The sequence below is a fragment of the Amblyomma americanum genome, chromosome 3, assembly GCF_052857255.1.
Source record: "Amblyomma americanum isolate KBUSLIRL-KWMA chromosome 3, ASM5285725v1, whole genome shotgun sequence".
Lineage (NCBI taxonomy): Eukaryota > Metazoa > Arthropoda > Arachnida > Ixodida > Ixodidae > Amblyomma > Amblyomma americanum.
In genome coordinates this window covers 50256170-50282570 of record NC_135499.1, presented here as the reverse complement: position 1 = coordinate 50282570, position 26401 = coordinate 50256170, and the positions used below count along the sequence as shown (strand labels likewise).

Sequence of the window (26401 nt, the reverse complement as noted above, 5' to 3'; positions counted from 1 at the left end):
CGGTTTTCCGCCAGTGTGTTTGTAGCTTTAGGAGTGGACAAACATGGTTACACCGGATGAGGAAATGATTGCAGGGCTCAAGATCCCAGCTGACAAATACTGACTGGGGGCTGAAGTCAGCAGGGATGACTAGCGTAAATTTTGAAAAGTGCTGCGGAGGTCTCAGATGTAAGTGGAATTGTCACAGACGGACGGCGGGGACGGGGGCGAGAATTCTGCAGGAGGTGCAGGACAATGCCCCTAATCCAATCCAGCAGAAGAGCAGGCCAAGCTGGCCTTGAGTGCTGAGCAGATGCCCAGAAGGACAAGAGAGAAGTGGTTGGACTAATGCTCCCGAGGCTGATATGTGGTGAGGACAGCCTTCAGCTGGAAGTAGAGCCCTTTCATCATGGCACTGGCCAAAGGATGGTAGGCAGCCGTGTGGATGTGTCGGTCACCCAACCTGTTGGCAAGAGCAGTGAACAGGGCCAAATGAAACTGGCATCCTCGGTCGGTGGTGACAACAGAGGTGCAGCTGAGACACGCTGCAGGCCATGAAGGCTGCGGCAACAGTCTCTACTGCGGTATTAGTAATGGGTAACGCTTCAGACCAATGTGTGATGCAATCGACACATGTGAACCGTTACGAGGCTCCACACAGATTACGGAAGCAGACCCAACAAGGTCAGGACGTAGGAGGGCCGGGCGTCCAGAGGCTCAAAAGGAGAGCAGGCATGATGGCATATCAGTGAACCTGACGCACTAGGGTTGAAGATTGGATCATGCCCAGTGACATGCATCGGCATTTGCGAGCAGTGACTAGCTTCTGCTCTGCATGAATACCGGGGTGGCTCATGAGGTACAGTTGATTACAATGGCGCGATGGAAAGCCAGAAGCTCGGAGGGGCACGGGGCACTGGTGGATGTCTCACATGTCATTTACAGGAAGGAAAATGGCAGTGGACAATTTGCGAAGGACAGGGGCATAGATGAGGAACAAAGACTATGCAGCTCTGGGTCATAGTGCTGAGCCACTGCTAGCTCCTCCATGTTACCGTTCCTACAGGCTCTCACAATGACCATCAAATAATTCCTTTCATGCAGGACCTACTATATAGCAAGTATGCTTTTTCAGCGTAGGGGTGATCAGCCATACACGGAAAGAGCAGATCCAATTTCTGTGACAAGTACAAGCTCATGGATGTCAAACTATTGAGTGCTGTTTACAAACGCCACAATTTTTGAACATGATTTCTGGGAAGCAGATGCATCCGTGATTTTCGGATATTCGTTCGTTACTTCAAATGGAAGCGTGTGGCACAGCTCAAAACAAAACGCAGATTCTGTTCACAACCAATCCCAGATTTGAATATTTCCCCATCGCTACGTTCTCTGACACTTGTGGAAGAAGCGTGCAACCAACATTTGAAAGTGCAGGCTTCAGTTTTGATTTCGCTCTCGCCGTAGTTTTGCAATGACCTTGTAGTGCAGTTGTGATGCAAAAGTGAGCAAAAGCTCGATTTTGTAGCAGCAAATAGCAGCATTTGCCATTTGGCGCAGTCTGGCACAACTGGTCCGGCAGTTCCGCCCCTCTGAGCAAGTTCAATGTTTTGCAGGCAAGCAGCCAGAAAATTCAGTGCATGGCAAATGCACATCAAGGAGTACCAAAAAGATTGCCAGTCTCCTCAAAATAGGCAAACAAATTACAGGGCACAGAGCTTCATGGAGCAGGCAGAGGGACTAGAACACAGTTCACTCTTACTGGCCCTTGAGTGAAAGACTTCATATGATGCTCATTATATGCTAGTTTATCTGCAAAGCCCAGCATTTTAAGAGAATGCATTGCATTGTTTCAACTGAGCCCCGGTTGTCGTGATGTGGACTGTTCATGGGCGTGCACAGGGTTCTTCCATTAGGAGGAGCGAAGTTTCACAAGAGCGCCCCCCCCCCCTTCCCAACTCCTTCCCACTATGATCCATAACAGCGCGACAGACGGGACAGAGAAGAGAGGACACAACACAGAGCGCTGACGCAAACTAAAACGTTGATTGGCCGCCAGTCAGTATAAATACTGCCCTGGTGGCCGGGAAGGATACAAGCACGCTTGACTTGCGTGACATTCAGAATCACCAGTACATCAGGCACGTGTCAACAGGTAAGAGTCATATGTGGGAAATATCACCGCTACAGCAGGCACAAGTTTGCATTCACAAGTTAGCATACACAATCAAGGTAACGGTTTTCCTTATCTGACAGTGCTACAGAAGGAGTACTGATACATTGGTCAGGGGTCCTAGCTGTCAGGTGGGCTTCTATTATTTCCCTCTGTAGCACTGTCAGATAAGGAAAACCGTTACCTTGATTGTGAATGCTAACTTGTGAATGCAAACTTGTGCCTGCTGTAGCAGTGATATTTCCCACGTATGACTTTTACCTGTTGACACGTGCCTGATGTATTGGTGATTTTGTATGCCTTGTTGGCGCATTTAATGCAGGCGGCAATGCAGTCGCACTGGCATGATCCGAGTCATCAACAGGACCGCGTGTGTAAGCTTGACGCTGGCTCACGATTACATTTCCCATCTGTGGTGGTGCGACGTCATGGGACTTTACTCCACCGGCTACGGCTTGGCGTTGCCTACACCAAACACTATCTTCACAAGATCGGCATCGAAAGTAACCCAAATTGCGCACAGTGCAACACACCAGAGACTATTGGACACCTTCTTTGCGTGTGCCCGAAGTATACTTCTGAAAGAACAACATTGGAGGCGACCGTGAAAAACCTGGACTCTCGCCCTCTCTCTGAGGAAACTCTTCTGGGCGCAAGGACGAGACGTTCTGATTGGTGGTGTGTGACAAAAGCCCTGCTCAACTTTTTGTGTGAAACAGGCCTGGATACTCGTTTGTGACCGCCTGTGCACAACCTACATGGTTAATGACATGTGTCGGTGTTGTGTTGCAGACACCAGTTTTGAGTTTTATGTGTGTCCAGTAACCGCGATGCGAGCGCCAGCCAGTGTTGTGTGTGTGTGTGCGTGTGCATATATATCACCCGTGAAACTCATTGTATTATGCCATCATCAGCCTTCATTCACACTTTCCTTTTCCTCCTCTTCCCTTTCCCCTGTGTGGAGTAGCAGGCCAGGGCCCTGTTACCACCGGCCGACCTCTCCGCCTTTCTTTCATTAAAATTCCCTTTTTCTCTTCTTGTATGTCACGCAAATCAAGCGTGCTTGTATCCTTCCCGGCCACCACGGCAGTATTTATACTGACTGGCGGCCAATAAACATTTTAGTTGTGAGTCAGCGCTCTGTGTTGTGTCCTCTCTTCTCTGTCCCGTCTGTCGCGCTGTTTTGGATCATCGTAAACACCAACTCGCCGAACAAATGGTATTGTCCTTCCCACTGAGGTCCCTACAGTCAAAATGCAGTACAACGAATGGTTATGAAACATTTACTTCAACGTGATGAAATTCTAACATGTAAAAAAGATATAACTGAGCAGAAGTTTTAAGTAGCATCATCATATAACCTGCATGGCCATAATCCGCACTTTAAAGAACGATGGGACAGGTCCGACAGCGTAAAGGTATACGGGGCAAACGTGGTGCCCCCTTTAGATGATTGGGAGAGGGGCGGCTGCCCCTCCCTGTGCGTACGCTTAAGGGAATGCTCACTTGACCAAACTGGTATTGGAAGCTGCTTGTAAAGGCGGCATTCAGTTGATAATGATAGACAGACTCCAGGGGGTGAGGAAGTTTATGCAGAAGTGTAGATTTGAAGCGTACGTAAATGGAACGCAGAAATGAATAATGATGAAATGGTGGGCTCCAGAGCTGATCCCTTCTTTCATACATATATTTTTTTTTGCCAAATGGGATGCATCGGATTTTGAAAAGTAAATCTTTCTAAAGTTCCAGTGCTGGAGACCTTTATGAGCAGCTTTAATCGGCCTTTTCATTGCCCATAGTACAAGGATGTACTGAAATCTGTGGAAATTGAATACAGTGGCTTGCAACGCTGGCCAAGTGATGGACGTATGCAATAACAAGGACTGGTTGATTGTCAGTTTTTCTAAACATGCTTGAGACGTTTTGTAGAGCTGCTTTAGACTCTGAATATATCTCCCATCGCCAAGATCTTCAGCGCAGGATACACAAGACAACTTCTTTGATGCCATGCAGCTCTGTCAATGTTAAGGATGTCTATTGAAGGTGATAGGAGCGTATTTCCCTTTAGGGGGAACACAGAAACCACAGCAGGGACTCTCCTCCAAATATGAGCTGTTTGGGACGCTTGCGAGCACTTTTCAACTCTGTAGTTCGAAGCAACTTGGAGTAGCGTAGTCTGTGGCACACGGCTCTTTGCACTGATACCAAGTATGAATTGTACGGTTGGGAGAGGCAAGGGTCTCCTGGAAGATTTAGGAGTTGCACAGCTTGGCCAAAGCCAGAGTTGCTGTGGGTCATGTGTATGCGATAAAGGAAATGCTTCTTGCCTTGAGCGCATGCCGGCGGTGAATAAGAATTTCTCCTGGGAGGTGACGACACCTAGCAGTAGACAACCGGCTTCCGCTGCAGTTCCTGAGTAAGAGGATCCATTTTGGATGTTGAGACAGATGCGAAAGCAACTGTTCTGTACCGCTTCCAGTGCTTTCTTGCTTGTGTGATGCACTCGTTAGGGAAACAACAGAAAATAACGCAGCGCTCCTTCAGCGTAAGCTCTACGAAGGAGTACCAGTGATTGGTAGTTGCTGCCTCATTGTGTTTCCACCATATAAATACCTGAACATCTTTGATGCAGGAACAATTTTTCTCAGAAAGCTTTTAACTTGAGGTGAAGAAGCGAGATTTCTATCAATCACATTACCAAGGAAACTGAGTTCACACATACGGGAGTGCATATCCATCCAGCAGGAGCAGATATCTGGTCAATTATTTTGTAGTAAAGGTCATGGAAACACTCTTTTTCCGGCGGGAGACAAAGACCTCGAGATGCCAGGTACACCAAGACAGTGTATAATGCTCTCTGAAGATGCTGCTCTGCAACATAGCATGAATGTGACGTGCTCCAAATGGGGATGTCTATATATAACATAATATGCACCCCTCGCGATATGTGAATGGACCTGATGTTGAATAGTAGGGGGCTAGGCACAACACCCTGTGGCATGCCCTTTTCCACGACACGAAACGATGTTGGGACAATTGTAGTATTCACGAAAAGTTGCTACTCTTTTGAATAGTTTCCACTGAACCTGTAGAGTTTCCCTATGAGACCACGACTTGTAAAAGCTGCAAGTACTACAAAACAGAGTCGAAGGTGGTCCTGATGTCGAAAAAAATTGCAATCGGCATATCTATGTGTCAACGATGAAGATACTCTTCAAGAGATGAGAGGAGGGCACGGGTCTGACACTGCTTTTGCATCGCACTTGTCCAATCACGCTTTCTCCTTTTGTTTGCCATTGCACTGACGTGCGAGCCACTGCCTGCCTCCACCGAAGTGATACATTTATGCACCCACCCCTTCCCGCAGTTCCTACAATTAATTTTTATTACACTGTATCACAGGCTATATAAATAAGTCACTGTAGTTGCTTATCTGGTTGCCCCAACAAGCATTTTTAACAAACTGTACCAAATCCACACAGAACCATGCTGCATGCACGCTTTATTACTTGTGGTTATAACAGCCATTCCAATATGACTAAAGTTATCCTATCACTCCTGTCTTACAATCATGTCGAACAGCTGCACCTCTTTGCTTATTTCATAACATGACCTACAGTCAGCACAGGAACGCCCTGTCTTTGCCACAGCCATGCCGTATCATCACATTAACTTCCTCTTCAGAAAGCCTTAGGAGCAATGCGAAGGGGAAAAGCAGCTGGCGAGAATCAGGTAACAGCAGATCTGTTGAAAGATGGAGGGACGATTCTGTTAGAAGAACTAGCCACCCTATATACGCAATGCCTTATGACCTCGACCGTACCAGAAGCTTGGAAGAACGCAAATATAATCTGAATTCGTAAAAAAGGAGACGCCAAGGACTTGAATATTACAGACCGTTCAGCTTACTGTCTGTTGCCTACAAGGTATTTACTAAGGTAATCGCTAATAGACTCAAGGCAACCTTAGACATTAATCAACCAAATGATCAGGCGGGCTTTCGTAAAGGATATTCCACAATAGATCATATTCACACTATCAATCAGATAATAGAGAAATGCGCAGAATATAACCAACCCCTATATACAGCCTTCATTGACTATGAGAAAGCATTTGACTCAGTAGAAACCTCAGCAGTCATACAGGCATTGCGGAATTAGGGTGTAGATGAGCCTTATGTCAAAATACTGGAATAAATAAATAGGAACCATAGTCTTCCATAAAGTCAGCAATAAAATTCTAATAAGGAAGGAAGTCAGACAAGGAGACACGGTCTCGCCAATGCTATTCACCGCCTGTTTACAGGAGGTATTCCGAGGCCTAAATTGGGAACAGTTGGGGTTAAGAGTTAATGGAGAATACTTAAGTAATCTGCGATTCGCTGAAGACATTGCCTTGCTGAGTCACTCAGGAGATCAACTGCAAATCATGATCAATGAGTTAGAGCAGTACGATGGATCTTAAATTAACATGCAGAAAACCAATGTATTGTTCAACAGTCTAGCAAGAGAACAGCAGTTCACAATTGACAATGAGGTGCTGGAAGTGGTAAAGAAATATGCCTCCTTAGGGTAGGTAGTGACAGCTGATCCGGATCATGAGAGGGAAATAACTAGAAGGATAAGAATGGGGTGGAGTGCATATGGCAGGTTCTTTCAGATCATGAATAGCAGTTTACCAATATCCCTCATGAGAAAAGTGTACAACAGTTGTATCTTACCGGTACTCACCAACGGGGCAGAAATATGGAGGCTAACGAAAAGGGTTCAGCTTAAGTTAAGGACAGCACAGCGAGCCATGGAAAGGAAAATGATAGGTGTAACGTTAAAGACTGGAAGCGGGCAAAGTGGGTGACGGAACAAATGCGTGTTAGTGACATCCTAGTCGAAATCAAGAGGAAGAAATGGGCTTTGGCAGGGCATTTACTGCGAAGGCAAGAAACCGCTGGTCCATAAGGGTAACGGAGTGGATCCCTAGAGAAGGCAAGCGTAGCAGGGGCGGCAGAAGGTTAGGTGGGTGGATGAAATTAGGAAGTTTGCAGGCTTAGGGTGGGCGCAGCTGGCAAAGGACAGGGTTAATTGGAGAGACATGGGGGAGACCTTTACCCTGCAGTGGATGTAGTCAGGCTGATGATGATGACATCACATCATCTGCAAAAACCACAAAAGCTTTATGCACATCTTTATCGTACTGAAACGTTTTATTTGTCAACCCTGCCATGAACCACAAGTCAGTGGAACAGCCTTCCAGATAACATTAACGCCGATCATGCCACATTTAAAGAAATGACAACCACCATATTTACCTAATCATTTCTTGTTCTGTGCACTTTTTCATGAAAGTCGACATTTACTGTTGTATAAAATGTATGCAGTTGTGCTCTTGTCTACCTCTGTGCAAATTCCTGAACCGCTTCTGTGCAGTCAAATAAATACTGCATAATGACTTCCTTGAAATGTATTGTATTCTAGTCATTTTTACTGTGAACAATCGAACAACATTTTAATCTTTAGTTTTGTTCTTATGTCATAATTTTATGTCTTGTGTTGCTCACAAAATACTCCTATGAAGGACCTGAAAGTTATTCAAATTAATAAATGACACTGTGAATGAATGACCATGAATATAGTAAGGCTTATGCATGTTGTGAGTAGTAAGCAGGAAGTGGTTTATCAAAATAATAATAAAAAGAAAGGAAATGATTTTTGCTAGCTCTAGCATCTGCATCAATACTGAAGCACCTGAGCTGGGGCAGCAGAAATAACGCATAGCAGGCAGAATGGCGAAATGAAATGAAAGAGGTGAGGGGACAGGAAGAGAGAATAGGGGGGGAGGTAATATACACAAAAACTAGTTACACAATAATAACTTATGTACAGGTAGCACGCGTGATTAGTTCATCGTGAAGCAATAAAAACACACGCGCACAGCACTATGTTCACTACAGCTGAAGGGGGGCGTCCAGCTGTTAGTTGTCCAAGGTAGTAGCACTCTCGGAGTGTTCGGTCACTATTCATAACTTCCTGGCGGAGAACAGACGGGATGTCAAGCCCGTCTGTTCTAGGAATGCACAGAGGCTCGAGTCTGGTAGTACGCTAAGTGCGGAGTTGTGAGGGAGCAAATAATTTTTTAGTGCGGCAGCCTTACACAAACATGATTTTGGCAATATTTGCGAAAGAGGTTGCTCAAATAAAACCTGTCACATTGAAGGGGTTGTGAAAGGTCTCAACAAAGATGCGATGTGCCAAGGATGCTAAAAGACGGCGCTTCACAAATATCGTCCAGCAAGAATTGTTTAGATGCACTTCGTAGAAGCTGAGTTATCTGTAGTCAAAATTTGAATCTGCTCATCTTCGCGCCTTTTCCTCTCCTCTCGTCACTTTCTGCACGCTTAAATGTCAGCGCTCCTTCGCTGGCCCCTCGCACTCGCACCCTCTGCCGGCTGCAGACGTGCGTGAACCAATGCTAGCAGTCCGTTGCTGATGTAATGAGCGCTACATGATGTAACGAACGCGGATTCTGACGTAACGAGCGCGGATTCGGGCGAAAGCGCAGCACCGCTGGTCGCCACTAGGCGTGGAAGTGGGAGTTTTCAAAATTGTATTGTAAATTATCAGCTCGCTTTTGAGGTCCTGTATGCGGCATGAACGCTCGTTGGCCTGTACTCTACATTATTTCGAGCCCTTTATAAACAACCCCAAGCACCCTTTTCAGGGACCCTTTAAATCACTGTCTCAAAACAAATGAACTGTTATCACATTTATGCCCTATCAACACCGCTATACAAGGAGGGAAGCGAGGAATGCAGACAGACACGTAGGATATTCTGAGTTATGATACCCCTCATTATCAGAATGATGTCTCACACATTATGCTCCTATTATGTCCTTAATTTTTACCTGTTAGAAACGATGGGCTTACATGTGAGAAAGAAGTTAGCCAAACGGCAACCTTACAGGTTAACAACAGCATTAATTAATTTTGACTGTAATAGTGAGAAGACAATGCTCAACTTGGTAATGCATTTAAACGATACAATATGGCCAGTTGAAACCATATCATTTTATTTTGTTCAGAACATCAGTAGTTTAATTATTTCTTGAAGGGAATGATACTTTGACAAAGTAGGCCTAAAGACAGCCACATGCCACCTGAAAGATCCCAACCCATCACCTCCACATGTCGCACAATGTGCTCTACCAACTGAGCTACAGCAGTGGCTGAGCTCCCCCCCCCACCCCTTCCCCATCCGTATAAACTAGGTGTTATTTTAGGAAATAGCAATTTTTTTTAAAAGATATGAAAGATACATCAGTGGACATGGCCTGCTCGGGTAGATTGTATAACAAAACCACTGGGTAAAATTAACCAGCTTTCTAATGTTTGTTTGATAGAACAATATTATATTACAAAATTTATGGCTATCAACACAGAACTTGAGCGGAGTATTGCAGTTCCAAATATTAAATCTTAAATATACATTTATGAAAATTTTTAAAACAGGACAATTCAAGTTGGCCTGTACTGACAGAGTATTGCATTCTAATCATAGAAACCACTCTAACCGATAACGGAGCAGTTATCAGTAAGAGACTACAGAAAAAAAAGTGGTAGAGGTTTAACATCGTTAAACGAAATACACGTGCGAAACCATGAGTTCATTCTTCAATTGGAGGGAGCACTTAAGCTGCGCCTTAAGGGTGACGCAATAGCCATAGTGGGTAGCTACATATGACAGTACATAGCGTTTCGTGTGTTTTTTGTTGAGTGTTGTAGGTTAAATGTTATGGGCCAAAATAGGCAATAAAGAAAAAAACAGTGGTGCACCGGTTAAGTGATGCGCCACTGCACTGGCAGGTGGCTGTTTCTGTCAAAGCCACCGGTAGAGATTGTGCAACCCATTTTGCTCTTTCCAAGCAACCTCTCGTGGCAAATCATTATTTCAACTGTCACCTACCTTCCATTGGCAGAGCTGGCGCGTTGTTCCTCTCAACTCCCCCAGGCTTACCCAAGAAACTCGGGGTTCAGAGCATGGTACACGAAAAGGCTCTTGCTCAGCGTTGGTACGTCTAGAGCATTGCTTTCACACTAATACAGCTGTCGGCTATCATTGGCCGATTTCGCTAGTAAAATGCATGCATCAATGCCAATTTTTGGTGGACGATTACAGAGGCTACGCTTCGCTGCCATTCCCTTCAAATCGGTGGCAACCTTTTTGGCTGGGACTCACGAGTTTACATGAACTGGCGGCAAGATTTTTAAATACAATTTTCTTGGCTATAACTGCACCTTTCGTTTGCGGACAAAATGCATAGCCACAGAGAGTGACAGAATCAATTTTTACTGAGAACAATAATTTGGCCGTTGTTCTCAGTGTTCCTTTAAGTTGGCTTTCCCACGCTTCACGAATGCATGCCACACACGGCTTAACTGCATTTTTTTATACAGCAACAAAGCAAAACCAAAACCGACACCTCATGAGAATTTGAAAGTAGTGTGCTATTTTCCCACTTTGGCCGAGGAAGGGTGTGAAAGTAAATACCAGTGCCATTTGGAAATGTTTGTGTCATGAGCATTTCCCTCCACACCACGATGACCAGTGTAAATTCCGAATGCTGCAGGTCTGTTTCTCTTCTCACAGGCTGACAACAGGCCTGGCCAACATTATACTCACACCCATATATATATATATATATATATATATATATATAAAGGACTGATTAAAGGATTCTCGGAAGAATTAGGTCGTCCACTAGTGTCGCCTAACAAAGATGTAGGATTACATATGGCACTAATAATTTTGCTATGAAAACAAACTTTTGATGTAGTTTTGGTGCAGATTATTCGTATTTTATCATAATGTAGCAGCATGTAACAGGCTTTGCCTTTTGGCACAATGTGGTGCAATTGGTGCACCAATGCTGCCATAGCTAAGAACTTGCACCCCATGAGACATCAAACCATCAAAACGTAAAATAGCAGCTGGAAAACTTCTGAAAGCCCTTGAACTACAAAGGCTTTCGCAAGGTGTCAGAAAATGCAAACACAATTGCGTACAAGTGCTCTTTTCTGTGAAAACCCACATGGTGCATTGCCCTCAGAGTGCAATCACAGAAGTAAGATCACAAGATCATGGCAGCAATTATTGTCCCTCACCTTGCAGGACCTGTACAGCATTGCTGGCTCTGCAGCAGCAGGTGCTAAGAAAGGGCATCCAGGAAGTCAATGCGGGTTTTAATGCGATAGCATTTAGAACATAGTTTCACAAAAAAATTGCGGCTTCTCTGTAACGAAATACCCTGATACGACAAGAAAGGCCACGTGACCTTGTGATATCATCATAACCTGGCCACCGGGTCATGCACTACCTGCCCCCCGTGGCATGCGGCAATAAAATTTATTCAAATAAATTAAATGCAGTTGTCACCTGCCCACACAAGGCACTGTGCAGGAGATTTACGGGAAGTTGGGAAGAGCAACCACCTGCCAGGGCAGTGGTGCATCGCTCAATTGCTGCACCACTGTGCCAGTAGTGACATGAGGACTCCTTGTTATCAATGAATAAGGTTGCCAGGGCCATTATGTCACCAACCTCACACGACCATCAGTGGGTCAATAATAGAGCACCGTCAAATCTGAAAATCTGAGGCCCTCCAAAATTTGAAAACTGGTCCACTCCAAAAAATTCCCCAATATTTTGGAAGTAAGCCCACCCTAATAAATGGATTACGGTGCATTAAAGGGGATTAATGGGTGGATTAGGGGGTACGAATAGTGTAATCCCATAGTATAATCCAAGAGAAGGCACTGAAATGTTCTAGGTAGTGATGACCCATACATACCATATAAGGGCAATGCAACCGGTTCGAGTTTACCTTGAACACTGTGGCTAAGAAAGCCCCCTCACCCCCCCCCCCCCACCCAAGTTTTTTCAGTGGATATTGAAGGTTTGTCCTGTAGCATCCCTGACGATTAACTTTTTAGAGCAGTGCACGGACTCAATGAACAATCCAATCCAGTGTGACCGGCTGGTTGAAGTGTTTTCAGAACTGCTATTCTTTTATCTGTGCTCCACTCCTCTTAATTTTTTCAGAATTTTTGTTCTTTCACAAGAACTGGAGAACCCACTGAAGAAAAAGAAGTGCGCATAAAGGTGAGGACAGTGACAAGAAAAGGAAGAGGTCCAAACGAAAGTTCTGAAGCAGAGCGCAGTCGTGCTGAGAACATGTGTAGCAGATGCACCCACAGAAACTGAGGCTCAATACGGTGATGTATCCGCGATGGCTGGTCATTCCTCAGAACAAAACTACGTGGGTGGTGCGACAGACCACTGAGAGCAGCTTGGTGTTCGAAGTGGTGTCATGGACATGCTGGATGGACTACACAGCAGACGTACTGGGTGCTTCAGACTTCACTAATGCGAGTGATCACAAGAAACCATGCGCATAGGTCTCTAACTACATTTCTTGGCGAGTGGAAATTGAGCAGGTTGTCGAAGGACTTCACCATGCGGCTTTGGACAAGTGTATAACGTCTTGTCCGGTGGTTTCTTGTTAATTTATGATGTGTTCTGTCCTGCATTGTTTGTCTGCATAAATTGTCCTATCTGTGCGACTGCCTGTGATATCACTCTCTCCACAGTCAGTGAGGACCCGCCCTTGAGTTCATGACGGTAACGTCGCATAGAATTAAGTATTGGCATTTGCACTGGCCCAGTGGTATGCCGTACCTTTCTAACAAAATTCAACAACTCGCCTTGAAGCTTTCTTTATGATAAAGATGTGTGCAAAGTTTTCAGGTACAGTCCGCATCACCCTTGCGTAGAGCGCTCAAGAAGTGCATACTTGGTAAAAAAACAAATTAGAGAGCAGCCATTGATTTCTGGGCAAAGTGCTCATGCCTACCTTGTTTGCAGGTCTATCTGTCATTACGTCCGCACAAGTTTTGTCCTCGGAACCTAGAGGTCGCAAAAAGATCTGGATATGTTTGCAGCAATGTGGACCACCCGAGCACTCACGGAAGGGGGGCGCGGACTATGCATTGATGACTGCTTAATAACTTGAAAGCTTTTACCACGTACCTCCTTGCCCATAATAGTCCTGAGTGCTTTAAAAGCTTCATCACACGCTCTTAGTTTAGGAGTGCAAACTGCTGGGCTAGTTGGTTCATATTGCATAGAAAAGGAACCAGCGAAAATAGACGCAAGACAAGAACAAAGGAGGCACACATCACAACGCTGGACTTGTAAGTCCAGCGTTGTGGTGTGTGCCTCCTTTGTTCTTGTCTTGCGTCTATTTTCGCTGGTTCCTTTTCTATGCTCTTAGTTTAACTCATGAACTTCATAGCAACCCTTTTACCAGGTTTTTAAACCTTCATTTAACACCTTGTGACGACGGCCAGAACTAAGGACGAACTACTGCCTTACAGCACTGCTCGCTTAAAGGTTATAAAAAGAGGGGCTGCTACGAATGGTTTTCGTAATGCATTACAAAAAGGCTTTCACCACGCTATCTAAAGCAGCCGATTTTTCAGTAGCCCTTTTTACTGCGGCTGCTGAATCACTGCTCCAGGTAATAAAGAAGGAAAAAAAAGAAGCAGGCTGGTGGTGTGGACGGTCAAAGCAAGAAACCTTCGTCATGTCATATGTGTACAGGCTGGCACACAGCATCAGGACAGTAGTACTTCCCAGGCATGGTGTGAGCATTGCTTTTTCAGCTCCCTGCAATCTTTCAAACTTGTGCCCACGTATATGAGGTGGCAAACCGAAGAATGGAACGTGCATGATGCAGCACGAGAACATTTTCACATCATGCGCCACATGTAAAGTATACAAGACTCCTCCAACATGCGAAAAGCAGGTCAGTGTATCAATGACAGAATAGAAGAACACTATGCTTCCTGGGATTTTACTGATGAAGTGCACCTGCCTTACCATGGGCAAAACTGTGGTGGGTGCCATATGTTGTTTAGCAATGTCAGTATTCTGGGAAGTAGGGGCAAAAAAGAATGAGAATGTATAGAAGTCCATTCCGTCAGGATGCACGGCAGTGATTGCATCAGCAACTCGCCACCCTGCCTGTTCGAAAAAGATTTAGGCTTTTTAGACAAGAGGAAATAGTTCCGCTATAGCTTTCTATCTTCCCACTATTACTGTCTTCGTTGTTTGCATTTTCTCTAGGCATGATCTGTAAATCTTGCTGCGAAATTCAGCTCTTCAAAAAGCACCAGGGTGATTCCATGAGAGATCGAACAACCTAAGTGTTTCAAGCTTTTATCTTTTTCGATTATTTTATATATTACGCGCACGTTATTAAGTAGACCAATAGTGAATTTTGTTTTGTGAAAATGCTAATATTTCTGGAAAAAAAATATATAAATGTTGTGACAAAGGCAGTGTTTTCGTGCACAGCTCAATTTCGTAACATTGCAATGACATAAGAATTAAGATATTAAAGACATGATGGATGTATTTTTTTGCGCTAAACGTACACGTGAGAATAACAGACAGGCTTATTTCTGCCATTTTGAGGAAGTTCCTGCTTCCTAAAAAATGGCTTTGAAATAGGCACAAGTCTAAAATGAGGCAATTTTTAAGAATTTTTTTCTGCCCAAATATAAAACACATCTCCATCAGATTTGCAGTATAGATAAGCATCTTCGTACTGAAAGAGCACCGACTGCCATTGTTATATATTATAGAGAAACGCAAGATATATTGCCGAAACCTGGCATTCTAGATTATAGTAGAGTTTTTCAAAAGTTGAAGGAAAAAATCCCATCTGTAATTTTTCTTAAACTTCAGAAACAGGTCTCTAGGAGGAGGAGGAAAATACGAAAAACACGCTGCATTCTCTTGTTTCAAACACTCTTATCCCAGCTCAAACCTTTAGCCTCTCGAGAATGAGCAGGAGAACTTGAATGAAAGTGCGGAAACAGCAAATGTGCCCTCCCGCTGCTCTAAATTTTTCCCAAATCGCAAGCCAGACGTTTTCATCAAGAGAGAGGACACCTAATTACATTTTTAAGGACACACACTGATCTGTGACGTTAGCAGGTTATGGTGCCACTGCTATTGCCAAGTTTGGGTGACAAACAATTAACTAGGAGTGCGATGGATAGGAATGTATGTAAACAATTTTTTTAATGGGTTTTTCGGACTGCACAGTGCATCTAGGAGGCCGTGCGTGTACCCAGGCCTTGCATTGACGTTTCACTCTGGTTATACAGTGGCTAATTTTCTTTTCTAATTCGCGCCTGATTTAAAGATACATTTTTTTTAGCCACTGTTCATTTTTAAGCCTGTGGCAGCTATGCTGAAGTAGGCATTCCCTCAACTTATTTACTACTTTCTTTACGCTTTTGGCTATCAAAGAGACTGGATAACGACTAAATGAGGTTCTCCTTGGTTAACAAAAGATGATAAAAGCCTAGAACAGAATGTGGCTGCAAGCACATATTATGATGTTCTAAAAATAATTTCGCTTTGAAATGATGTAAACTTCCACGTTCCTTTCTAGTATGTTGTCAGCTATTTTTAACGAAAGGCAACCTCATTAGTGCACTGTGCAGTCATAAAATTACATTAAAAACTTTTGTTTGCATGCATTCCTACGAGCTGCATTCCCAGTTATTACCCACGCCGGCAATAGTGGCACCACCAAATCCTGCTTACGTCACAGATCAGTGTGTGCCCTTAAAAATGTAATTAGGTGTCCCCTCGCTTTATGCAAAATGACTCAGTCTTGTGATTTGGAGAAAATTTAGAGCAGGAGGTTGCTTCTTCCACCCTTAATTTAGCTGCTCCTGCCGATGCTCGAGAAGCTACAGGTTTAAGCTGTAATAACGCTGTTAAATACAATATAATGCATCACGTCTCTTCGTATTTTTTCTCCTCTTTCTAGGGACTTGTTTCTAAAGTTTTAAGAAAAATTTGGGATTCTTCTTTCGAAAAAAACTACTATATTCAGAAATGCCAGATTTAGGGCAATATATCTTGCGCTTCCCTATAGTATATAGAGAGGTCAGACTTCTTGGTTTGAACAGAAAAAAAACAAAACAATAAAAGTACGCCGAATCCACTTATCGAAATTCCGTTTTAAACTAAAAAGGGCAGTATTTTTGGCCTGCCAGGCATAGCAGGCTGGGTGCTAAATGCAAGTTACATTCACCTAAAGCTCAAAACTAAGTAGAGAAGCCAAGGGTGTGATGAGATGTTATTATAGTATAAACAGTGCAGTAGTGTGGTTTGAGGTGTTGCTCCGCTACCTCGCGCACCTCTGCAGACCGGGAAGTATCATCTCCTCGACGCCTTCTAGCTAAGCACTGTTGCTTCACTGTCATTTGCTGAAAGCAGATAGTCGGTTAATTAAGTTAATCAAATTCATGTAGGACATTAACACGAAACCGTGAAAGGGCATCATGAAAAAGAATGTTTTCGCTACCGCAATGATTGAGCGACAGTTACATTTCTCCCGTCAACACGCAAACTATGTGATACCCTCCCCTTGCGCTCAACAAAGCGTGACAGCCCAACGATAACAAGTCAACCTATTTCTTAAAAGTAAACTTCCACTTCCATTCTTGCCTGCCGGCTATTTCGTTTAACTTGAGTTATTCTTTTAATAAGGGCAGCAATTTTTTTCCAAGCAAAGCTCCATTTGCTTGTTAATTACTGGCAAATTAACTGTTCAAGATGACACTACATTAAGTCACCGAAAAAAGTCACTATTCCATTCGTCGAAAATATTATTTGACAAAGAAAACCAAATGCAGCATAATGAAATAAAAAAAAAAGTCAGTCGAATTTGCGGAAATTATAAACCGAAAAGTCTAACCCCTAATTATATTGTGACGAAGTAGAAGGCGAACTGTGCAGTGGCGCGGGCAGGAGTGCTGCACGCCAGGCTGCTCGCTATTAAAATCATTCTGGTTTAGTTCATTTTTTGGGGTTTAACGTCCCAAAGCGACTCAGGCTTTGAGAGACGCCGTATTGAAGGGCTCCTGAAATTTCGACCACCTGGGGTTCTTTGACGTGCACTGACATCGCTCAGCACACGGGCCTCTAGAATTTCACCTCCATCGAAATTCGACCACCGCCCGCGGTGGTCGAACCTGCGTCTTTGGGGCCAGCAGCCGAGTGCCATAACCACTGAGCCCTCGCGGCGGCTATTAAAATAATTCTGTAGCCATCTGTCATCACATCTCATTCATAGGCTTGCTATCACGTAACATTTGGTGTAAGGTGCTGGGGTCCCTTCATCGACATCCTGGTCCCGGAGCTTCGGCGTCCTGCGCCTGCCGTGGTCATCAGCCGTGGGTACCTGGACCGCCCCGCCCCGCCCGGCTGTCTCCCAGCCGGCTGGATCTGAACCGACCTCGCCGCTCACCCCAGCCCTGTCCCCCGCCCGGATCACAAGACATGATGAACTGACGACGTTGTAGCGACCAGACAGAATGACCCGAACGACCTGAGACACTGCCCACACGTCGGCAGGCCGCACCACTGCCCCTGCCGTTCGGTGCGTCCAAGGACCTCGGCCGTCAGCTCCTGGCAACCTGCAGCCCGCTTGCTTCGTGGACTGGGACTCATTCGCCGATTGTCTCATCCACCGTGGTGGCAAGCCTTTCAGCTCCTTCTGTATTCAATCATTTTTCAAGTCTATCGTCATCTACAGCATTTCATCTTCACAACCGGTCTTCTCATTCGCTATCGGGACGACACCCCGGTGGCCCCGGGTAGTGTGACGAAGTAGAAGACGAACTGTGCAGTGGCGCTGGCAGGAGTGCTCGCGCCAGGCCGTCCGCCATTAAAATCATTCTGTAGCCATCAGTCATCTTATCTCATTCATCGGCTTGCTTTAACGTAACAATATAATAATGGCAGTCTTTTTAGCACGAAGATGCTTATTTATTAATGCAAAAGCATTATTTGGTTATGTTGCGTAAACAAAAAGTGTCCGCAAATTTTGTCCGAACGATTATGTCGTTCTGTGGAGATAAATGTGCAAAAGTTAGTGTTAGGTAGTGGTGGTCCATGCATGCCTCGAGGCCGCGAGATCGGACACGCGTGCCAAGCTTGTGGCATGCAAAGTGTTTCCAAGGAAGCACTTATGAACCATCGTTGTGCGGTGTTGGTACGTGACAACAGCATTAAGTAAATCAGAAAATGCCTTTCGAGCACAGGTGCCTGCAGCTGTCTTCGGAACATGGAAACAGCGAGAAAGCTTATCTTTTGGCCTTCTAAGCATGTAGCTATGAACCTAGTGCTGTGTCCCGGCTCAACCCGCACAATGCATGCACTTCTCGGTGCAGTCCCTGCCCTCAGGCTGAAAAAAATTCAGCTTTTTCACTGCTTCTGCATTTTGAAAAGTTCTGGAAAGCACATATATTTACAGAGGCTTAAATGCTGGTTTATGCTCTCGCCCGACATAAGCTCGGCTGTTCAAGCACAATAGAAAAGGCATAAAAAATTGTTCGGTCACACGGGGGACGGTGGAATACGAGGATTTTGACCACATGGTTTCATACAGCCCGAGTGTGGTGCCGGTAGAATTCAGCCGCTAAATGACAAGGTTACTAGCGTAATTGGTCAGCCCTGCACTTAGAGACGTCGTCGAGGCCGTGGTAGATATCATACCGTAGAACGTCGTATTATATGATTCTGTCGGTTCTTATAGCCACCATGCCACTCTTTGACTTGGAAACCGTCAGGCCTCAAATAAGTAGTGTTGCAAATAACCGTTAGTCTTATAATTCACCCGACTGTTGTACTTCTGGGGCCAGTGCCTTTGCAAAGTATTGCTTACACCTCGAAGCAAAACGATTAGCATTTTACCTTAGCAGGCCAAGCAGCTGCATTTTTATTAGCTATGGTACTCGAGAATAAATCAAGGCGATGAAATGTGCACTGTAGACTTTCACTGGCGACGACACATATACGAGCTGCATAACCTGTTTGCACTTCTTCTGAGTACCTTATGTCCAAGAATTAAGGAATTTCTGGTTGTAGACGGCTCGATTGAGGCGCCAGCACATTCGTCTGATTTTACATTTTGTCTCTATGTCTTTAGGGAGCAACAACGATGAGTGCACACCACTGACTGAGAGAGAAACATGATTGTGTGTGTGCAATTGTGTGGCTGTCCAGTCGCCGGCAGTACCCACTTGGTGTTTCTCTCTCTCACCGCCAGGTGGCGCAACGGCCTACGGACATTGCGGATTTTAAGCGGGTAGAAGTAACCAAGCGAAGGTCATCTGATTGGCGGCTAAAATCAAGACGAGTAAAATTTCACAAGTCATGGCTAGGTGGCTTGAACCACCAACCGATTCAAAGAGTTCAGCCTCCATCCATCCATCCATCCATCCATCCATCCATCCATCCATCCATCCATCCATCCATCCATCCATCCATCCACCCACCCACCCGTCCGTCCGTCCGTCCGTCCGTCCGTCCGTCCGTCCGTCCATCCATCCATCCATCCATCCATCCATCCATCCATCCATCCATCCATCCATCCATCCACCCACCCACCCACCCGTCCGTCCGTCCGTCCGTCCGTCCGTCCATCCGTCCGTCCGTCCATCCATCCATCCATCCATCCATCCATCCATCCATCCATCCATCCATCCATCCATCCATCCATCCATCCATCCATCCATCCATTGCGAACTGAGCGCTCGATAGGCCAGCTTTTGGCTGCACGCGCTGCACCTATACCGATAACGCCTGGTCTGAGATAGCCTGCATCAGAGCATGAGTGGCCACACTGATGATGACACTGCCTTCATCTTTATCGCGACGCTGGACCGCAGTCGCGATCGCGAACTATCGTCTGTGATGGCGCTGCAGTGTGCGGAACAAAAGCCGAGATAACATGACCCGTCGCGGGCTGCTGCAACTGTACACAGGGGGAAAAAGTAAAACTGTCATTACTAAGATCATTGCTAATAATGTTATCAGAAGAGGAAGAGATGCACAAAACACTTTGGAACATCACTACCAGATGTGTCAAGAACGTGATGAAAACAGGCGACAACCACGCCGTCTTCACGTCACATTGCACTTTCTTGGCACCATGTTCTCGAACCTGCAACTAGCCCAACTACACTGTTATCATGAAAGTATATACCATGCCACAACAAGCGGCCAGCGAAGAAACACAGGTGAGTCTCCTGCCTTTTTTCGCCGTCCTCGTACTGTGGCGTGTCATTTATTTTCACGCCATGACATATCAACAGGCCCAAAATACGCTACTGCACTCTCTCACAGTTCTGCTATTGCACCGTCTTTAGATACGCATTCATTTTTACACCGATTTTTTTTTCTCTCTCCGTATGATAAAAAAAAAATTGGAGGCTTATCAAGGTTAAGCCCAGTGGATGCGAAGCATGTTAAGCAGCTGCCTCAGTGTGAATGGGGCTAAGTAACGGAGACGTGGTTTTAGGTTAATCGTCGTACTTTATTCTTTGCAGCCCGACAAACACACTCTTATGGTCCGTAAATGCATGACTCTTGGTTTGCACGTCACTTATTCTGTATTGTCTTTGAGCATTTCTACACAACACCAGTCTAAACTGTTTCCCCACTGAGTCGTGGACTTTGGCTGTCCTTAGCGTTTGGAGGCATCTTGACCGCATACACGCCCGGCGCAAATACGCTGGCGCGGTTGCGGGCACAGAGACTGACGCGACGGCGGGCGCGCGCCGCCTCATCCCTGGCGTGACGTCACATATCACGTGATGCAGCGATGGTGGCGCCGCCGCGCGACGGCGCGAACCGAAGCGTGGAGGCCAGTGATGCCAACCCTAAGGATTTATCCCTAGATTTAGAGATTTTTTCTCTGCTTTACGGATTTAGCGTCTTTTTTTGAAATCTAAGAATTTTTAGGCCTTATAATTCCTATCTGATTATATACTGCCTTTCGAACAGAAAAGAACTATGAAAAATCCTAGTTACTGCTCCTCTATTTTGGCGTTGTGCCAAGCCGATAGATGGCGACCGCAGTTCTGCAACGCGAAATAATCGGCTGCTGCACAGAGTGGAGAAACGAAACCATATGACTTTCAAACTGTTTAATCGTGCGTGTCATCACTGGCGCTACGAGTGACTGCTGCTCTACGAAAGAAAAAAGTTGAGTTTGACTTGTATTGTTTGGATCAACGCGCTACGTTTACACTCACCGCGTACCTTGTCCGTTCAAACGTGCTGCATGTCAGATGGCAACTTCTGGACCAGGAGACTTTGAGGAAGATGAGCCAAGCAAAAAGAAAGCGAAAGCATACGACCGAAAATATTTGACAAAATGGGAGGCGGATCCAAAGTACAGAGGCTGGTTGTCAGCCAGTAAAAAAGGGTCCTTGTTCTTTTCCTGCAAAGCATGCAGATCCGATTACAAAGGGGGAAAATCCGAAATCGACCGCCACCTTGCGAGCTCCAAACACAAAAAAAGCGCTGCGAGCTTGCAATTTACCCGCGCGCTGACATCCATGCCTTCAATAAGTGGGCAAACTCAAGTAGACAAATCTGTCAAAGAGGCTGAAATAAGACTTGCGGCGTTTATCACGGAACACAATCTACCCTTTAATGCCATGGGGCATTTCGTTGATGTCAAAGCGTCGTGTGACGACTCGCAGATTGCAAAGAGCTTAAGTGGCCGCCGGACAAAGTGCGCTGCCATCATAAATAATGTGCTTGGAGAGGAGAGTCGCGAAGAGCTCTGCGAGCTTTTGCGCAAACAGAAGTTCTCCTTTCTAGTCGACGAACCCACTGACAAGGCAACGGTGAAGCATCTGTTCCTCGTCGCCCGAGTAATGAACGTCGACGGCGGCATAATAGATGCGTTTTTGGACTTAGTACCACTCAGTGATGCGACTGCCAGCTCTCTCTACACTAGCCTGAAGGCAGTGTTCAGTGCTGCGGAAATTCCGTACGACAAAAATTTGATTGGTTTTGCGGCCGACGGAGCGAACGTGATGATGGGTGCGCATCATTCCGTCGCGTCGCTGCTACAGGCAGAAATTCCAGGCCTCTTCATTATGAAGTGCGTTTGTCATTCGTTCCATCTGTGCGCCTCGTATGCATGTATAACACTTCCGAGAGGAGTTGAGGATCTGGCACGCGATGTTTTCAACTACTTTTTGTCGCCGAAGCAGACATCTGCCTTCCAAGAATTCCAGAAGCTTGCAGAGGTGAAACCACACAAGCTGTTGCACCCAAGCCAAACAAGGTGGCTATCTCTACAAGTTGTTGTGACACGCTTACTTGAGCAGATGCCTGCCCTGATTTTGGTTTTCAAAAAAGCCGCCACTGACGACCACCTGCTTGCTGCAGGAGCCATTCTGGAAAAACTAATTGACCCGTGAACGAAACTCTACCTCGAGTTCCTTGAGTATGTCCTGCCTTTTTTCGCTAACCTAAATAAAGAAACGCAGTCGGAAGAAACCAGAATCCACTTGCCCCATGAAAAAGTTTCGGCCATGCAGAAATGCATACTTGAATGCTACATCAAGCGGGACTACTTGGAGGCCACAGCGTTGTCCGATGTGCGGCACAAAGACCCAGCCAAGTTCCTGCCATTGGAAGAAATTTACCTTGGAGCAAAGGCAACTGCCGCACTAGCCGGTAACACGCACGGCTTAAACGATAATCAGGTTCACATCTTTCGGCGGCGGTGTTTAGAGTTTTTTTATTGAAGCAGCTCATCAGATCTACCTGCGGTTCCCCTTAAAAAGTGAACAGATGAAAAACCTTCCAGACATAGACCCGAAAGTTGTCCTGGGAAAGACAGTGCCATCAATCGCGTCGCTTGCGGTCTCCTTTCCTCTGATAGTGAAAGAAAACGAATAAGTGAATGAACTGGACAGGGAATGGCGACTTCTCCGCAACATGGAGCTTAGCGACTACGCTGACTTAACTGCGAGCCAGTTCTGGCACAAAGTGTCTCAAATGAAAAAAGGAGACGGTTCACAAGAGTACCCCCTGCTGTCAAGTTTTATGAAGAACCTTTTGTGCCGTGCCTGCCACACTCCAGCGCCGCTATCGAACGCGTGCTTTCGCAAGTCAACATGGTGAAAACAAAGCAGAGAAACAGATTGTCAACACAAGCGTTGTGCAGTTTGTTGCACGCAAAAGCAAAAGGAGCCTTGATGGACAGCTGCTGTTACAAGTTCAAGATCACTCCTTCTCATTTGAAGAGGATGAACAAAGATATGTACGATGATTAAGACTTTAAGATTGTGTGCGCGTCTAATTCCTTAATTGTTCGTGTGCCATATAATAATTCTAGAGAGTTAAGAAAGATATATCTTAAAGCGTCAGCATCGACACTGCACGCGCGTTTACGTTATTTCTGAATACAGTATCATTTGCATCGTACGTGTTTTTATGTTATTGAAGAAAGTGCTTCGATCTGTGCAGCTTTTTTTTCTTAAAGAAAAGCATTCTCCACGTTTGCTAGACCGCTTCGTTTCAACGTGCTGCTCAATTCCAAAACAACATATATATTCTCAGTTTTAAGGAACCATTTTCTGATTTTGTAATTACCCACTCTACGTCTGAATCAGTGCTATATAACATAGCAAGACTACATTTTTGAGGATGTCAAGTTCTCGTGATGTCATTTCTTAGTCGCTCGAACTACTATTTGACGATCTTTGATTGAAACTTTGATAAATAAAGTACTGGGCGGTGAGGTACGCATTTCACCTCTTCTGAGTGTTCTGTTTGAGGCGAGAAGGGGACTTTCACGAAGTCAAACGTGTTCGTCTTTCTGTCTGCATCTTAAAAAGACTGTTAATGTTGTCTGAACAAAATACTTTGATGCGTTAAGGGGGATTAGCAAACAATGGAAGCTCTTTCAACTTAAGTTAATTCAACTCCATTCTATTTACAAAGGGCTGCAACGGTTCTTTGCGCGTAAGGATGAGCCTGCTGAAGGAGCAGCTCAAAAGGCGGTGTGGTGAAACAGGAGTCGTTTGCTCGAATTTTACTTCAGATAGAGCTAGGGGGAGTCAGGAGAGCGTCGTTGCTGACTCCCCCTTTATCTGGTGGTGCCTTCTGTGGGCCTTCTATGCATGGTAACTCTACAAAATTTAAGAAAAAGCTACAGTTGCGGCTAACACACCTTTATCTCAGATAAAATGTACAAGACATGGAATAAAGAGCGAACTGCGTTGAGGCTTTGTTAAAGCTGTAATCGCCACATTAACAAGAAAAGAACTAAAAGCTAGGGATTTTTCTTCAATCTAGGGAGTTTTGGGGGTTCATTTTTGGGAAAAAACGTTGACCTGAGTTGGCATCACTGGTGGAGGCCACCGCCGGGAGGCGACCGACGGCGCGATATGAGGCCCCATCTGCAGCCTGTGCGACGTCATCACGTGACGTCATGTCACGTGACCCAACTTCAGGGTCAATGGTGGCCACCGCCGGGCGTCGCGCGAAGGCCCGAAACCTACGTTAATATGCTTCGCATAATATGCATGAACTGGTCCAACAAGTTGCGCTCTCCATGGCAGTTATACGTACCAGTGCATGTCACGACCGCGGCGCGGATGTAGAGCTGGGGCATCGCGCCTCCGCCTGTCAGTTTGCATAGGTGCGTCGGTTACGGATGAAAGCGCCAAAATCTGCTCACTCTCTCGAGGTGAGCTTGGGGAGCGGGATCCATTATGCTGGACGCCAAAAAGCTGTGGCTGGCTGTTGCGAAGCGCGCACACGTAGTTGCGCGGAGTGCAAAGCGAGCCGAACCGCGCTCTGAAATATCAACTGACAACAGGAGACTTCCGCGGAACTGGAGAAAAACCAAAGGAAGTACTACAGTGAATTGTCACTCGCGACTGATGAAAATATATTCATAGGCCACTGATTAAAAGATGTTCACAAACAAGCCCCATCCGAATGACTCCGCGCGTTGTTGACAGGAGCGGATTGGAAATGGATTGGTAACAAAAGGCATCTACTCTGGGAATAATGCCCTACTCTGGTCTGAAAGAATCCAGAAATCTTCTCAGTACTTGTTTCTAAAATAAGCATCTTCTTTTGCACCATTTGTTTACACCACAACATTTATAATTTGAGGTAACACCTTAAAAGAGACAAAACAAATTTTCAGGGACGGCTTCTCTTTCTCTCGTGTAACATGGCAACATGGATAACCACGCGGGTGATTTGAATACAGCGGTATGAACTTCCTGCAGGTCAACTTTGTGGTGGTGGTTACAATTTTATTGCCACAAAATGGAAGAAATTACTTTGGGCTGGGGCGAGTTCATTCAAGGGCAACCTCTTGAGCTCGCGTGATTAGGGCCAGTTGCGTTGTTTTTCTTGAACTGGCCAAGAGCCTGTCCCATTCCTCCGCTGAGGGAGCTGACAAGAGTGTCGTCAGAGGGTGTTTGCTAGCTCATTCCCATAAAATATGGTCTTGGGTGGCGTGCGTCCCGTCACCGCAGTGGGGACATAAAGGGTCATATTCGCCCTTTGTGATTAAAGATAATCGGTAGGGGCCATATGTATCCTCCTTTGTAGGGAGTAAGAATTGCCTTTGTTTGTTAGCGTCTGAGTGTCGTGGCTTGCGCCCTGTCCGGATCGGGGTGAGAGACGGGATACGTGCATCTTAGGTCGCGATAAAAATTTGCAATCTCCGCGTACGAGCGAGGCGCCTCGGCGGGGGCGTCCGTTCCAGAGAGGTCTCCCGTCCCCCGGTTGGTTAAACCTCGGTCTAGACGGTCGACCCCCTCGTTTCCGGAGTTACTCGCGTGAGCCGTAACCCATACGAGATTGATGTGATCGAGAGTTCGGTGGCGCAGAATTCGCATTGCGAGCGCGCTTAGAGTTTTTGGCTAAATTTTGAATGGCGCTCTTAGAGTCGCTTAGAATAGTTTGGGATAGTTTTGTATGATCTCCGCAAACCTTGCCAGACCGATGTCACATAGGTTGAGTTGGCCTTGTGGTCTGAGAACGACTTTAAAGTCTTCGGCCGGTAGGCGGGGGAGAGGCCTCTTCCTTTGTCTCGGTGGCGGTCTGCCACGTGGCAGCTGTTGCAACCCGGCGTTGTCCTCAGTCGTTGTCGGCGCTATTTCATGTTGCTCCGCTGAACTCGATTGACGACGGTACATCTTTTACACAGCTAGCGCTCCGTCGACGTTCCGTCAGACAGCTCTTCATCGCTGATGTCGAGACCCTCCACGACGTAAGGAATGGTCGGAGCGTTCCCCAGGCACCGCCGTATTCGACGCGCAGCTGTTAGGCTTAGC

The 26401-nt window shown here is 45.7% G+C and overlaps 1 pseudogene; it reads right to left on the bottom strand.

The window, feature by feature from the left end:
• Positions 1-324: 324 nt before the first annotated feature.
• LOC144123715 (uncharacterized) overlaps positions 325-26401 on the bottom strand; it is a 99042-nt pseudogene continuing 72965 nt past the window's right edge.